Source organism: Ranitomeya imitator, chromosome 2, assembly GCF_032444005.1.
Source record: "Ranitomeya imitator isolate aRanImi1 chromosome 2, aRanImi1.pri, whole genome shotgun sequence".
Lineage (NCBI taxonomy): Eukaryota > Metazoa > Chordata > Amphibia > Anura > Dendrobatidae > Ranitomeya > Ranitomeya imitator.
The window spans coordinates 301,266,486-301,282,068 of NC_091283.1; the positions used below are offsets into that span (position 1 = coordinate 301,266,486).

General features: G+C 46.6%; 1 long non-coding RNA gene across 1 annotated transcript in view; it reads right to left on the reverse strand.

The window, feature by feature from the left end:
* LOC138663360 (uncharacterized) overlaps positions 1-15,583 on the reverse strand; it is a 72,850-nt gene that overhangs the window by 46,291 nt on the left and 10,976 nt on the right. The window contains exons 2-3 of the long non-coding RNA XR_011318173.1: positions 8,454-8,608; positions 6,877-6,974 (exon numbers count right to left, since the gene is read on the reverse strand). This is a non-coding gene — a long non-coding RNA (uncharacterized lncRNA). The remainder of the gene's footprint in view (positions 1-6,876; positions 6,975-8,453; positions 8,609-15,583) is intronic.

Genomic DNA, 15,583 nt, shown 5'->3' on the forward strand with positions numbered 1-15,583 from the left:
GAATGAGTCTATGTCCTTGGCCATTCAGATCGATTGACGCTTGCGTGAGCGTAAAGCTGTGCACCATTTGGCGGTACTATCTGAGCATGGGCCTGAGCCTATGCAATGTGATAGGACTTTGACCAGAGCTGAACGGCAAGAACACAGACGTCGGAATGGGCTATGTTTTTACTGTGGTGATTCCACTCATGCTATCTCCGATTGTCCTAAGCGCACTAAGCGGTTCGCTAGGTCTGCCACCATTGGTACGGTACAGTCTAAATTTCTATTGTCTGTTACTCTGATTTGCTCTTTGTCATCCTATTCTGTTATGGCATTTGTGGATTCAGGCGCTGCCCTGAATTTGATGGACTTGGAGTTTGCTAGGCGCTGTGGTTTTTTCTTGGAGCCCTTGCAGTATCCTATTCCATTGAGAGGAATTGATGCTACGCCTTTGGCCAAGAATAAGCCTCAGTATTGGACCCAATTGACCATGTGCATGGCTCCTGCACATCAGGAGGATATCCGCTTTCTGGTGTTGCATAATCTACATGATGTGGTCGTTTTGGGGTTGCCATGGATACAGGTTCATAATCCAGTATTGGACTGGAAATCTATGTCTGTGTCCAGCTGGGGTTGCCAGGGGGTACATGGTGATGTTCCATTTTTGTCTATTTCGTCTTCCACTCCTTCTGAAGTTCCAGAGTTTTTGTCGGATTATCGGGATGTATTTGATGAGCCCAAAGCCAGTGCCCTACCTCCTCATAGGGATTGCGATTGTGCTATTAATTTGATTCCTGGTAGTAAGTTTCCTAAGGGCCGATTGTTCAATTTATCTGTGCCAGAACACGCCGCTATGCGGAGTTATATAAAGGAATCCTTGGAGAAAGGCCATATTCGCCCGTCGTCATCACCGTTAGGAGCAGGGTTCTTTTTTGTGGCCAAGAAGGATGGTTCTTTGAGACCTTGTATTGATTACCGCCTTCTTAATAAAATTACAGTCAAATTTCCATATCCTTTGCCGCTGCTGTCTGATTTGTTTGCTCGGATTAAGGGGGCTAGTTGGTTCACCAAGATAGATCTTCGAGGGGCGTATAATCTTGTGCGTATTAAACAAGGCGATGAATAGAAAACAGCATTTAATACGCCCGAGGGCCATTTTGAGTACCTGGTTATGCCATTCGGGCTTTCCAATGCTCCATCAGTATTTCAGTCCTTTATGCATGACATCTTCCGAGAGTACCTGGATAAATTCCTGATTGTGTATTTGGATGATATTTTGGTCTTTTCGGATGATTGGGAGTCTCATGTGAAGAAGGTCAGAATGGTGTTCCAGGTCCTTCGTGCGAATTCCTTGTTTGTGAAGGGGTCAAAGTGTCTCTTTGGAGTTCAGAAGGTTTCATTTTTGGGGTTCACTTTTTCCCCTTCTACTATCGAGATGGACCCTGTTAAAGTCCAGGCCATTTACGATTGGACTCAGCCGACATCTGTGAAGAGCCTGCAAAAGTTCCTGGGTTTTGCTAATTTTTATCGGCGCTTCATCGCTAATTTTTCTACTGTTGCTAAACCGTTGACTGATTTGACCAAGAAGGGTGCTGATGTGGTCAATTGGTCTTCTGCGACTGTAGAAGCTTTTCAGGAGTTGAAGCGTCGTTTTTCTTCTGCCCCTGTGTTGTGCCAGCCAGATGTTTCGCTTCCGTTTCAGGTTGAGGTTGATGCTTCTGAGATTGGAGCTGGGGCTTTTTTGTCGCAAAGAAGTTCTGATGGCTCGGTGATGAAGTCAAGTGCTTTCTTTTCTAGAAAGTTTTCACCTGCTGAGCGTAACTATGATGTTGGTAATCGTGAATTGTTGGCCATGAAGTGGGCATTCGAGGAGTGGCGTCATTGGCTGGAAGGAGCCAAGCATCGCGTTGTGGTCTTGACAGATCACAAGAATTTGACTTATCTTGAGTCTGCCAAACGGTTGAATCCGAGACAGGCTCGATGGTCGTTATTTTTCTCCCGTTTTGATTTTGTGATTTCGTACCTTCCGGGCTCTAAGAATGTGAAGGCTGATGCCCTGTCAAGGAGTTTTGTGCCTGACTCTCCGGGTGTTCCTGAGCCGGCGGGTATTCTCAAAGAGGTAATTTTGTCTGCCATCTCCCCTGATTTGCGGCGGGTGCTGCAAAAATTTCAGGCTGATAGACCTGACTGTTGCCCAGCGGAGAAACTGTTTGTCCCTGATAGATGGACTAGTAGAGTTATCTCTGAGATTCATTGTTCAGTGTTGGCTGGGCATCCTGGAATCTTTGGTACCAGAGATTTGGTGGCTAGATCCTTCTGGTGGCTAGATCCTTCTCTTGGCCGTCTTTGTCGCGGGATGTGCGTTCTTTTGTGCAGTCCTGTGGGACTTGTGCTCGGGCTAAGCCCTGCTGTTCTCGTGCCAGTGGGTTGCTTTTGCCCTTGCCGGTCCCGAAGAGGCCCTGGACGCATATTTCTATGGATTTTATTTCGGATCTCCCCGTCTCTCAAAAGATGTCGGTCATTTGGGTGGTTTGTGATCGCTTTTCTAAGATGGTCCATTTGGTACCTTTGTTTAAATTGCCTTCCTCCTCTGATTTGGTGCCATTATTTTTCCAGCATGTGGTTCGCTTACATGGTATCCCGGAGAACATCGTTTCTGACAGAGGTTCCCAGTTTGTTTCAAGGTTTTGGCGATCCTTTTGTGCTAGGATGGGCATTGATTTGTCTTTTTCCTCGGCTTTCCATCCTCAGACAAATGGCCAAACCGAACGAACTAATCAAACTTTGGAAACATATCTGAGATGCTTTGCTTCTGCTGATCAAGATGATTGGGTGTCCTTTTTGCCGTTGGCTGAGTTCGCCCTTAATTATCGGGCCAGCTCGGCTACTTTGGTTTCGCCGTTTTTCTGCAATTCTGGTTTCCATCCTCGTTTCTCTTCAGGGCAGGTTGAGTCTTCAGACTGTCCTTGTGTAGATACTGTGGTGGATAGGTTGCAGCAGATTTGGACTCATGTGGTGGACAATTTGAAGGCTCAACGTTTCGCTAACCGCCGGCGCTGTGTGGGTCCCCGACTTCGTGTTGGGGATTTGGTTTGGTTGTCGTCTCGTTATGTTCCTATGAAGGTTTCCTCTCCTAAGTTTAAGCCTCGTTTCATTGGTCCGTATAAGATTTCTGAGGTTATCAATCCTGTGTCATTTCGTTTGGCCCTTCCTGCTTCTTTTGCCATCCATAATGTGTTCCATAGGTCGTTATTGCGGAGATACATGGCGCCTGTGGTTCCATCCGTTGATCCTCCTGCCCCGGTGTTAGTTGAGGGGGAGTTGGAGTATGTGGTGGAGAAGATTTTGGATTCTCGTGTTTCGAGACGGAAACTCCAGTACCTGGTCAAGTGGAAGGATTATGGTCAGGAAGATAATTCTTGGGTTTTTGCCTCTGATGTTCATGCTGCCGATCTGGTTCGTGCCTTTCATTTGGCTCATCCTGGTCGGCCTCGGGGCTCTGGTGAGGGTTCGGTGACCCCTCCTCAAGGGGGGGGTACTGTTGTGAATTCTGTTGTCGGGCTCCCTCCTGTGGTCATGAATGGTACTTCGGCTGGTTCTGTCCATGGACTTCCTCTGGTGGGTGTTTCTGAGTTTCACAGGTGACGAGGTTAATTCGTTAGCTGCTGCTCTATTTAACTCCACTTAGATCTTTGCTCCATGCCACCTGTCAATGTTCCAGTATTGGTCTAGTTAACTCCTGGATCATTCTTGTGACCTGTCTTCCCATCAGAAGCTAAGTTCCAGCTTGTATTTCTTTGGTTTGCTATTTTTCTGTCCAGCTTGCTATTTAATTTGTTGTCTTGCTTGCTGGAAGCTCTGGGACGCAGAGGGAGCGCCTCCGCACCGTGAGTCGGTGCGGAGGGTCTTTTTGCGCCCTCTGCGTGGTCTTTTTGTAGGTTTTTGTGCTGACCGCAAAGTAACCTTTACTATCCTCGGTCTGTTCAGTAAGTCGGGCCTCACTTTGCTAAATCTATTTCATCTCTGTGTTTGTATTTTCATCTTTACTCACAGTCATTATATGTGGGGGGCTGCCTTTTCCTTTGGGGAATTTCTCTGAGGCAAGGTAGGCTTTATTTTTCTATCTTCAGGGCTAGCTAGTTTCTTAGGCTGTGCCGAGTTGCATAGGGAGAGTTAGGCGCAATCCACGGCTATTTCTAGTGTGTTTGATAGGTTTAGGGATTGCGGTCAGCAGAGTTCCCACGTCCCAGAGCTCGTCCTTATTATCAGTAACTATCAGGTCATTCCGTGTGCTCTTAACCACCAGGTCCATTATTGTCCTGACCACCAGGTCTTAACACCTAGCCCTAATTCCAACCCTAACTCTAATTCCAACCCTAACCCTAAGGCTCTGTGCCCACGTTGCGGATTCGTGTGAGATTTTTCCGCACCATTTTTGAAAAATTTCCCACGGATTTCCAGTGTTTTTTGTGCGGATTTCACCTGCGGATTCCTATTGAGGAACAGGTGTAAAACGCTGCAGAATCCGCACAAACAATTGACATGCTTTGGAAAATACAACGCATTGTTTCCGCGCGGTATTTTCCGCACCATGGGCACAGCGGATTTGGTTTTCCATAGGTGTACATGGTACTGTAAACCTGATGGAAAACTGCGGCCAATCCGCTGTTGATCCGCAGCCAAATCTGCACCGTGTGCACATAGCCTAATTCTAACCCTAACCCTAGTGGAAAAAATATCTATATACATAATTGTCTAAGGGTCACTTCCGTCTGTCTGTCTGTCCTTCTGTCACGGTTATTCATTCGCTGATTGGTCTCAGCAGCTGCCTGTCATGGCTGCCACGACCAATCAGCGACGGGCACAGTCGGATTAGTCCCTCCTCTACTCCCCTGCACTCACTGCCCAGCGTCTCTATACTACGTGGCTCTGTGCTGTATACTATTTGGCTAGGCAATATACTACGTGCCTGGGCAATATACTACGTGACTGGGCATGAATACCACTGAAAAAAAGATGATGCAATGGTCAATTTATAGAAACAATCAATATAAACTTTATTAACACCAATTAAAAACTATATCACACCAAATTGGGACAGAGGGTGAAAATGGAACAACACATACGCTCTGTGTGGTACATAGGTAGCTGACACAATCACCCGGCACAACAGCTAAACTCCATGGCATCTATATGTATGTTTAGTCCTGTGTATGGACCACTACCAGCTGTAGCCACTATATACTCTATTAATTACTCCACAATATACCGATATCCTGTCACTACTCACTGGCAAAAACTAGGACAAGTACACCCGCATATCCTAACTGCCGATTCACAGCAGAGACCGTATAATCGGTCGATAGTATTACCTGTATGGCGGGGATACCAGAGTAAAGCTGTAGTCCGGGCGAAAGCGTCTGCCCCGACGCACGTTTCGGACCTTTTCCTTTTTCAGGCCCCCTTGATATAGATGCCATGGAGTTTAGCTGTTGTACCGGGTGATTGTGTCAGCTACCTATGCACCACACAGATCGTATGTGTTGTTCCATTTTCACCCTCTGTCCCAATTTGGTGTGATGTAGTTTTTAATTGGTGTTAATAAAGTTTATATTGATTGTTTCTATAAATTGACCATTGCATCATCTTTTTTTCGGTGGTATTCATGTAAGGTTTATGATGATGGGTTCGGTAGTCCTAGCAGACACATGATGTGGGTTAATATATGGCTAGTTATTTGGATCATGTGTCTGTGTCATTTTTGCTTTATATGGTTACGTGACTGGGCAATATACTATGTGGCTGGGCAATATACTATGTGACTTGGCAATATACTACGTGGCTGGGCAATATACTACGTGGACATGCATATTCTAGAATATCCGATGCGTTAGATTTGGGCCACCATCTAGTATATATATATTTTCTTTATTTTATTATTGTCCCTACCTATGGGGGTGATAAAGGGGGGGGTTCGTTTACTATATTTTTAATTTTGATCACTGTGATAAAACCTATCACAGTGATCAAAATGTACCTGGAAGGAATCTGCCGGGCAACAGATTCGGCAGGTGCACTGCGCATGCGCCCGCCATTTTGGAAGATGGCGGCGCCCATGGAGAAGACGGATGGACACCGGGAGGCTCGGTAAGTATGAGGGGGGTTGATCGGAGCACGGGGGGAGCAGACAGGAGGACGGGGGAGCAGACAGGACGACGGAGGGGAGCGGAGCACAGGACGGAGGACTGGGGAGATCGTGGGGGAGGGCAGATCACGGTTTCCAGCCATGGCTGATGGTATTGCAGCATCGGCCATGGCTGGATTGTAATATTTCACCAGTTTTCATAGGTGAAATATTACAAATCGCTGATTGGCTGTTGAAAGTGAAACAGCCAATCAGAGCGATCGTCGCCACATGGGGGTGAAGCCACCCCCTCTGGGCTGAAGTAGCACTTCCCCTGTCCCTGCAGATCGGGTGAAATTGGAGTTAACCCTTTCACCTAATCTGCAGGAACGCGATCCCTCCATGATGCCACATAGGCGTCACAGGTCGGATTGGCACCGACTTTCATGACGCCTACGTGGCGTCACAGGTCGGGAAGGGGTTAATATAACTCATCATTCTCTTCTGCTCACGCCGATCGCCGGCAGAGTAGGGGAGAACGATGAGAGCCGTCTTCAGTACCCGCCACCGGGGAACAGCGCTTACAGTAGCGCTTCTTCCCAGGTGGCCATCTGTGTGGTACTGATACAGCACACGGTTGCCACACATGTGCCGCAAGTATTACACACATGAACACTGATATCTCCGGTATTGGTTTTTCCGGGATCGGAAATAAAAGGAAGTGTGAAATCGGCCTAAGGGAGATCTCATGACACTTTCTCTCCATCTACCTGATAATACGGAGGAACATTGGGATCTTCCTGTTTACAGTCCTGTGGAAGAAGAGGACGGGGACATCTCTCTGGTGTTCTCCTCTTACTGGATAGATCTGGAGGAAACACATACAGGGACTGAATTCATTCTTTACATACAGATAATTATAGGCCGTGTGTATTTAGTCCTGTCTATTACCTGGTGATGTGATGGGCCGGGGAACCTCCATCATGACGTCCTTGTACAGCTCTTTATGTCCTTCTAAATACTCCCACTCCTCCATGGAGAAATAGACAGCGACATCCTGACACCTTATAGGTAGGGTTGAGCGAAACGGGTCGGCCACTTTCAGAAGTCGCCGACTTTTGGCAAAGTTGGGTTTCATGAAACCCGACCCGACCCCTGTGTGGGGTCGGCCATGAAGTCGGCGATCTTCTGAATGTGGTATCGGAATTCCGATCCCGAGTTCCGATATGTTTGCAATATCGGAAATCGGTATCGGAATCCATATTTAATGTAAAATAAAGAATTAAAATAAAAAATATCGCTATACTCACCCTCTGACGCACCCTGGTACTAACCGGGAACCTTCCTTCCTTCGAATCAGCGCTTGCAGGACCTTGCGGTGACGTCGCGGCTTGTGATTGGTCGCTCGGCCGCCCATGTGACCGCTCGCGCGACCAATCACAAGCCGCGACGTCACGCAAGGTCCTGCAAGCGCTGATTCTTAGGAAGGAAGGCTGCCAGAAAGAAGCAGGGCGCGTCCGAGGGGGAGTATATACCTAATAGGAATATACTCCCCCTCGGACGCGCCCTGCTTCTTTCCGGCAGCCTTCCTTCCTAAGAATCAGCGCTTGCAGGACCTTGCGTGACGTCGCGGTGACGTCGTGGTGACGTCGCGGCTTGTGATTGGTCGCGCGAGCGGTCACATGGGCGGCCACGTGACCAATCACAAGCCGCGACGTCACCGCAAGGTCCTGCAAGCGCTGATTCGAAGGAAGGAAGGTTCCCGGTTATTACCAGTCCGCGTCAGAGGGTGAGTATAGCGATATTTTTTATTTTAATTCTTTATTTTACACTTAAATATGGATCCCAGGGCCTAAAGGAGAGTTTCCGCACCTTCAGACCCTGGGAACCATTGGAAACCCAATGCACTGCATTGGGTTTCGAGTTTCGGCCGACCCCGACCCCGACTTTTTTATAGGATCGGCCGATTTCACTCGACCCGACTTTTGAAAAAGTCGGGTTTCGTGAAACCCGACCCGATCCTATAAAAGTAAAGGTCGCTCAACCCTACTTATAGGAACCTGACACATACAGTAATAATGTCATCCCCCGATCCCTTCATAGCGTTACTGTATAATGTCCCACATTCCCAGCAGTGTCACCTCTCCAGTCAGCAGCTCAATCATCTTGTATGCGAGTTCTAGGATCTTCTGGTCATTGATGTTCTCATGTATCAGGGGGTGAGGTGGAGGCCCCATGATTGGACTCAGGGGTCTTCCCCATCCCACAGGGTCCTGACAGCGCTCACTAGAGGTCTTCACTACTGTATAGTCCTGGTAATGGAGAGACACATTAATAAATCTCTCACCTCACCAGTAAGACGGAAGAGAATCTCTAGGGTGTGGTGTAATATCCTCTCCGCCATCTTGTCTTGTCTCTGGCCATATCCATCCTTGATGGGTAAATCATCAAAATTCTCTTATATAGAAGATCTTCACTGAGAGGATCTGATATTGTAGAGACCTGAATGAGAAGATGAGCCGATGTAACATCATAAAAATCCTGTGTAATAGTACAATTACTGGAGATAATAAGGGAAACATATGAGGAGGTTTATTATTTTACAGTATTTAGTTTCCTTCTTTACATCTACTAATAAAACCTATATATTTAGGCCACAGGCAACAAGCAGTTTCTTCCTCGGAGTCGGCAGCTGAATACGTTTTTCATAGACTCATCTTCCATAACGCTAATTCTCGTCTCATTTACCGACACTGGAATCGGCATTAGCAATACTGCAGGAGATATTCATTACACGTGACAGGAGAAATAACTACTTCATGATGAGGACGACATCTTCATCTACTACTATGCTCTAGAAACCTATTTGTCCAGAGTCGGTCACTGACTCCATCACCACCGGCCGTCTATATGAAGGTTTCCCGTCTTCCCCGCACTGTAATCTTCTATCACGTTAGATCTCAGGTCTGATTCACACACAGAAGTTTGAGGCTTTTATAAGAGACTAGATGGTGGCCCGATTCTAACGCATCGGGTATTCTAGAATATGTATGTAGTTTATTTATGAAGATTTTAGAATAATACATTGAATACACAGGATTCGGCCGGCCGCGACCAACTAGCGAAGTGTGGTTCAAATCCCACGCCAATTCGCGGTCAAACTGCACTGGTCGCAAATTGTTCGCGGCCGGCCACATAGTATATAGCACAGCCACATAGTATATAGCACAGCCCACGCAGTATATTGCACAACTAACGTAGTACATTGCACAGCCCACATAGTACATTGCACAGCCCACGTAGTACATTGCACAGCCCACGCAGTATATTGCACAGCACACGCAGTACATTGCACAGCCCACGTAGTATATAGCACAGCCCATGTAGTATATAGCACAGCCCACACAGTATATTGCACAGCCCAAGCAGTATATTGCACAGCTCACGTAGTATATTGCACAGCTCACGCAGTATATTGCACAGCCCACGCAGTATATTGCACAGCACACGCAGTACATTGCACAGCCCACGTAGTATATAGCACAGCCCACGTAGTATATAGCACAGCCCACGCAGTATATTGCACAGCCCACGCAGTATATTGCACAGCCCACGTAGTATATTGCACAGCCCATGTAGTATATAGCACAGCCCACGCAGTAGATTGCACAGCCCACACAGTATATTGCACCACACACGCAGTACATTGCACAGCCCACGTAGTATATTGCACAGCCCACGCAGTATATTGCACAGCCCACGTAGTATATAGCACAGCCCACGCAGTATATAGCACAGCCCACGTAGTATATTGCACAGCCACGTAGTATATAGCACAGCCCACATAGCATATAACACAGCCACATAGTTTATATCAGGCCAGGTAGTGTATAACACAGGCCACGTAGTGTTTATAACAGGCCACGTAGTGTATAACACAGGCCACGTAGTGTATAACATAGCCCACGTAGTATATTGCACAGCCCACGAAGTATATTGCACAGCACACACAGTATATTGCACAGCCCATGTAGTATTTAGCAATGTGGGCATTATATCCCTGTTAAAGAAACAAATTAAAATAAAAAATAGTTATATACTCACCTTCCGTAGGCCCCCGGATCCAACCGAAGCGTTTAACGATGTTCCTCGCGACGCTTCGGTCTCAAGAGTGCATTGCGGTCTCGCGAGACAGCTACATCATCATCTCACGAGACCGCAATGCATGGAGCAGTCACTGGAGCATCGCGAGGAGCGGGAAAGGCCGGTTCTGGATCCAAGGGGCTGACGGACAGTGAGTATATAACGATTTTTTTTTTTATTATTATTTTTAAAATTAGATCTTTTTACTATTGATGCTGCATAGGCAGCATGAATAGTAAAAAGTTGGTCCCACAGGGTTAATAGCCACGTTAACGGAGTGCGTTACATCGCGGCATAACGCGGTCCGTTAGCGCTGCCATTAACCCTGTGTGAGTGCTGACTGCAGGGGAGTATGAAGCGAGCACTGACTGCGGGGAGTAAGGAGCGGCCATTTTGCCGCCGGACTGTGCCCGTCGCTGATTGGTCACGGCAAAACAGCTGCGACCAATCAGCAACTTGGGATTTCCGTTACGGACAGAAAAACAGACGGAAGTGACTCTAAGGCTACTTTCAAACGAGCGTTAACTGCAAACCGTCACAAAAACGTCTTTTTCCCGAAAAAACGGATGCGTCAAAAAACTGCAAAACGTATGCAACGCATACAGCATTTCGACGGATCCGTCGCAAATCCGATAAACGGTTGCGTTGAAATGCTGGATGCGTTGCATACGTTTTTACCATCCGTTGCATCCGTTTTTACGACGGATCCGTTGTTAAAATGGGAGGCACCAAAATTTGATTGGCTACTGGAAACTAAGGGAAATCTATATACTGACTGTATTTACAGCCCATCTTTGAGGGTTTTAGTTTAGTGGCAAGGATGGATGGTGTAATTGGGAGGATTTCGAGTTTGGTTACTGAAGTTATATTTGAGACGAATCGCCTGGATATCATAGTGCGGGAGAAGGAGGCGGCAGCAGAAAGACGGAGGATGCAACGGAGAGTGCGACGATTCTGGATACATCCAATCAATGAGCTGCGGGTGACCAGGGGTGTCCAGTCCACTCTCTATCTGGAGTTGCGGTGCAACCCACAGAAATTCTTTAATTATGTACGGATGAGAATGGAACATTTCGATTATTTGGTTGGAAAACTAGAGGATGTCATCCAAAGGCAGGACACAAGGATGAGGCTTGCCATCACACCGGCGGAGCGGCTCCTGGTGACACTGCGGTAAGCATCTTTTTTTTATGTGATTGCTCATATTGAATGTTATTACATGCTGCAGAGAAAACTGCGCAGACACATTGCGCAGCATTTTCTGCAGCATGTAATTTTTTGGGTTGTTTGAGGCCATTCCACTGTTTTTTTTTTCTTGTGTCATTGCTTATATTGAATGTTATTAAATGCTGCAAAAAAAACTGCGCTGACACATTGCGCAGCATTTTCTGCAGCATGTAATTTGTTGGTTTGTTTGAGGCCATTCCACTGTTTTTTTTTCTAGTGTCATTGCTCATATTGAATGTTATTAAATGCTGCAGAAAAAACTGCGCTGACACATTGCGCAGCATTTTCTGCAGCATGTAATTTTTTGGTTTGTTTGAGGCCATTCCACTGTTTTTTTTTCTTGTGTCATTGCTCATATTGAATGTTATTAAATGCTGCAGAAAAAACTGCGCTGACACATTGCGCAGCATTTTCTGCAGCATGTAATTTTTTGGTTTGTTTGAGGCCATTCCACTGGTGTTTTTTTTTGGTTGATGGTCTGTGCAATTTTTTTTTACATTTTTTTTTTTCCTGCAGCTTCCTAGCTATGGGTGAGTCTTTGACTTCACTCCATTTCCAATTCAGGCTGGGGATTTCCACTATTGGCGGTATTGTGAAGGACACATGTCGTTCGATTTGGGACACTTTACAGCCGGAGTATATCCCACAACCAACAATGGAAATCTGGTTGAGAAGTTCCGAACAATTTGAGACAATTTGCAATTTCCCAAATTGTGTTGGTGCCGTGGACGGCAAACACATAAGGATTGCTAAACCGGCAGGAACAGGATCAGAGTACTATAACTATAAAAAATACTTCTCCATTGTACTCATGGCTATTGCTGACGCCAACTGCCGATTCCTTGCTGTGGACATAGGAGCGTATGGCCGGTCCAACGACTCACAAGTGTTTAAAAATTCTCCAATGGGTCGCTGCCTGTATGGAGATACATACAATTTCCCGCCAGCAAGACCGCTCCCAGGAACAAGTGAACCAGCCATGCCATATGTGTGTGTAGGTGATGAAGCCTTTCAACTGTCGCCGCACCTACTGAAACCATACAGCAGCCGTGAATTACACCGTACCAAGCGGGTATTTAATTACCGTCTTACTAGAGCAAGAAGAGTAGTAGAGTGCTCTTTCGGTATATTGACGGCAAAGTGGAGAGTTCTGCTGACGGCAATAAAACTGGAAACAAAAACTGTAGACGATGTTGTCAAGGCATGTGTGGTGCTCCATAACTTTGTTATTTCAAAGGAGCCCGTTACCTTGGATGACGAACAATTGGAGACATCCTTGTGGGATTACCACAATGCCTCTGTTCGCTCCACCAGTTCTGTTACTATGATGAGGGACCAGTTTGCGGATTATTTTTTGTCACCTGTTGGGCGGATTCCATGGCAAGACATGATTGTGTGACATGTTTTTCATGGCTTTTGTTGTTTGTCAAAATTGTGTTTGTAGCAACAAAAAAAAAAAAAATCCACAAAGTGTGGTTTGCTTGGTAATATAAAACCATTTTGTTATACCTTTAAAACGTCTGGTGTTTCTTTTCACTTAACCTTTAACCCCTTCCCGACCCATGACGCCACGTAGGCGTCATGAAAGTCGGTGCCAATCCGACCCATGAGGCCTATGTGGCGTCATGGAAAGATCGCGTCCCTGCAGGCCGGGTGAAAGGGTTAACTCCCATTTCACCCGATCTGCAGGGACAGGGGGAGTGGTAGTTTAGCCCAGGGGGGGTGGCTTCACCCCCCCGTGGCTACGATCGCTCTGATTGGCTGTTGAAAGTGAAACTGCCAATCAGAGCGATTTGTAATATTTCACCTATTATAACGGGTGAAATATTACAATCCAGCCATGGCCGATGCTGCAATATCATCGGCCATGGCTGGAAATACTAATGTGATAGGGTTAGGGGTAGGGTTAGGGGTAGGGTTAGGGCTAGGGTTAGGGTTAGGATTAGAGCTAGGGTTAGGGGTAGGGTTAGGGCTAGGGTTAGGGGTAGGGTTAGGGCTAGGGGTAGGGCTAGGGGTAGGGCTAGGGTTAGGGCTAGGGCTAGGGTTAGGGCTAGGGTTAGGGCTAGGGTTAGGGGTAGGGCTAGGGTTAGGGGTAGGGTTAGGGTTTCGGTATGTGCACACGTATTCTGGTCCTCTGCGGATTTTTCCGCTGCGGATTTGATAAATCAGCAGTGCTAAACCGCTGCGGATTTATGGCGGATTTACCGCGTTTTTTCTGCGCATTTCACTGCGGTTTTACAACTGCGATTTTCTATTGGAGCAGTTGTAAAACCGCTGTGGAATCCGCACAAAGAAGTGACATGCTGCGGAATGTAAACCGCTGCGTTTCCGTGCAGTTTTTCCGCAGCATGTGTACAGCGATTTTTGTTTCCCGTAGGTTTACATTGAACTGTAAACTCATGGGAAACTGCTGCGGATCCGCAGCGTTTTCCGCAGCGTGTGCACATACCTTTAGAATTAGGCTATGTGCACACGGTGCGGATTTGGCTGCGGATCCGCAGTGGATTGGCCGCTGCGGATTCGCAGCAGTGTTCCATCAGGTTTACAGTACCATGTAAACATATGAAAAACCAAATCCGCTGTGCCCATGGTGCGGAAAATACAGCGCGGAAACGCTGCGTTGTATTTTCCGCAGCATGTCAATTCTTTGTGCGGATTCCGCAGCGTTTTACACCTGTTCCTCAATAGGAATCCGCAGGTGAAATCCGCACAAAAAACACTGGAAATCCGCGGAAAATCCGCAGGTAAAACGCAGTGCCTTTTACCCGCGGATTTTTCAAAAATGGTGCGGAAATATCTCACACGAATCGTGAGCACATAGCCTTAGGGTTAGGGTTGGAATTAGGGTTGTGGTTAGGGTTGGAATTAGGGTTGTGGCTACAGTTGGGATTAGGGTTAGGGGTGTGGGGGGGTTAGTGTTGGAGTTAGAATTGAGGGGTTACCACTGTTTAGGCACATCAGGGGTCTCCAAACGCAACATGGCGCCACCATTGATTCCAGCCAATCTCGTATTCAAAAAGTCAAATGGTGCTCCCTCACTTCCGAGCCCTGACGTGTGCCCAAACAGTGGTTTACCCCCACATATGGGGTACCAGCATACTCAGGACAAACTGCGCAACAATTACTGGGGTCCATTTTCTCCTGTTACCCTTGTGAATCTAAAAAAATGCTTGCTAAAACATAATTTTTGAGGAAAGAAAAATGATTTTTTATTTTCACGGCTCTGCGTTGTAAAAGTCTGTGAAGCACTTGGGGGTTCAAAGTGCTCACCACATATCTAGATAAGTTCCTTGGGGGGTCTAGTTTCTAAAATGGGGTCACTTGTGGGGGTTTCTACTGTTTAGGCACATCAGGGGCTCTGCAAACGCAACGTGACACCCGCAGACCATTCCATCAAAGTCTGCATTTCAAAAGTCACTACTTCCCTTCTGAGCCCCGACGTGTGCCCAAACAGTGGTTTACCCCCACTCATGGGGTATCAGCGTACTCAGGAGAAACTGGACAACAACTTTTGGGATCCAATTTCTCCTGTAACCCTTGGGAAAATAAAAAATTCTGGGCTAAATAATTATTTTTGAGGAAAGAAAACGTATTTATTATTTTCACGGCTCTGCATTATAAACTTCTATGAAGCACTTGGGGGTTCAAAGTGCTCACCACACATCTAGATAAGTTCCTTTCGGGGTCTAGTTTCCAAAATGGGGTCACTTGTGGGGGGTTTCTACTGTTTAGGCACATCAGGGGCTCTGCAAACGCAACGTGACGCCCGCAGAGCATTCCATCAAAGTCTGCATTTCAAAACGTCACTACTTCAATTCCAAGCCCCGGCATGTGCCCAAACAGTAGTTTACCCCCACATATGGGGTATCACCGTACTCAGGACAAACTGGACAACAATATTTGGGGTCCAATTTCTCCTATTATCCTTGGCAAAATAGGAAATTCCAGGCTAAAAAATCATTTTTGAGGAAAGAAAAATTATTTTTTATTTTCATGGCTCTGCGTTATAAACTTCTGTGAAGCACCTGGGGGTTTAAAGTGCTCAATATGTATCTAGATAAGTTCCTTGGGGGGTCTAGTTTCCAAAATGGGGTCACTTGTGGGGTT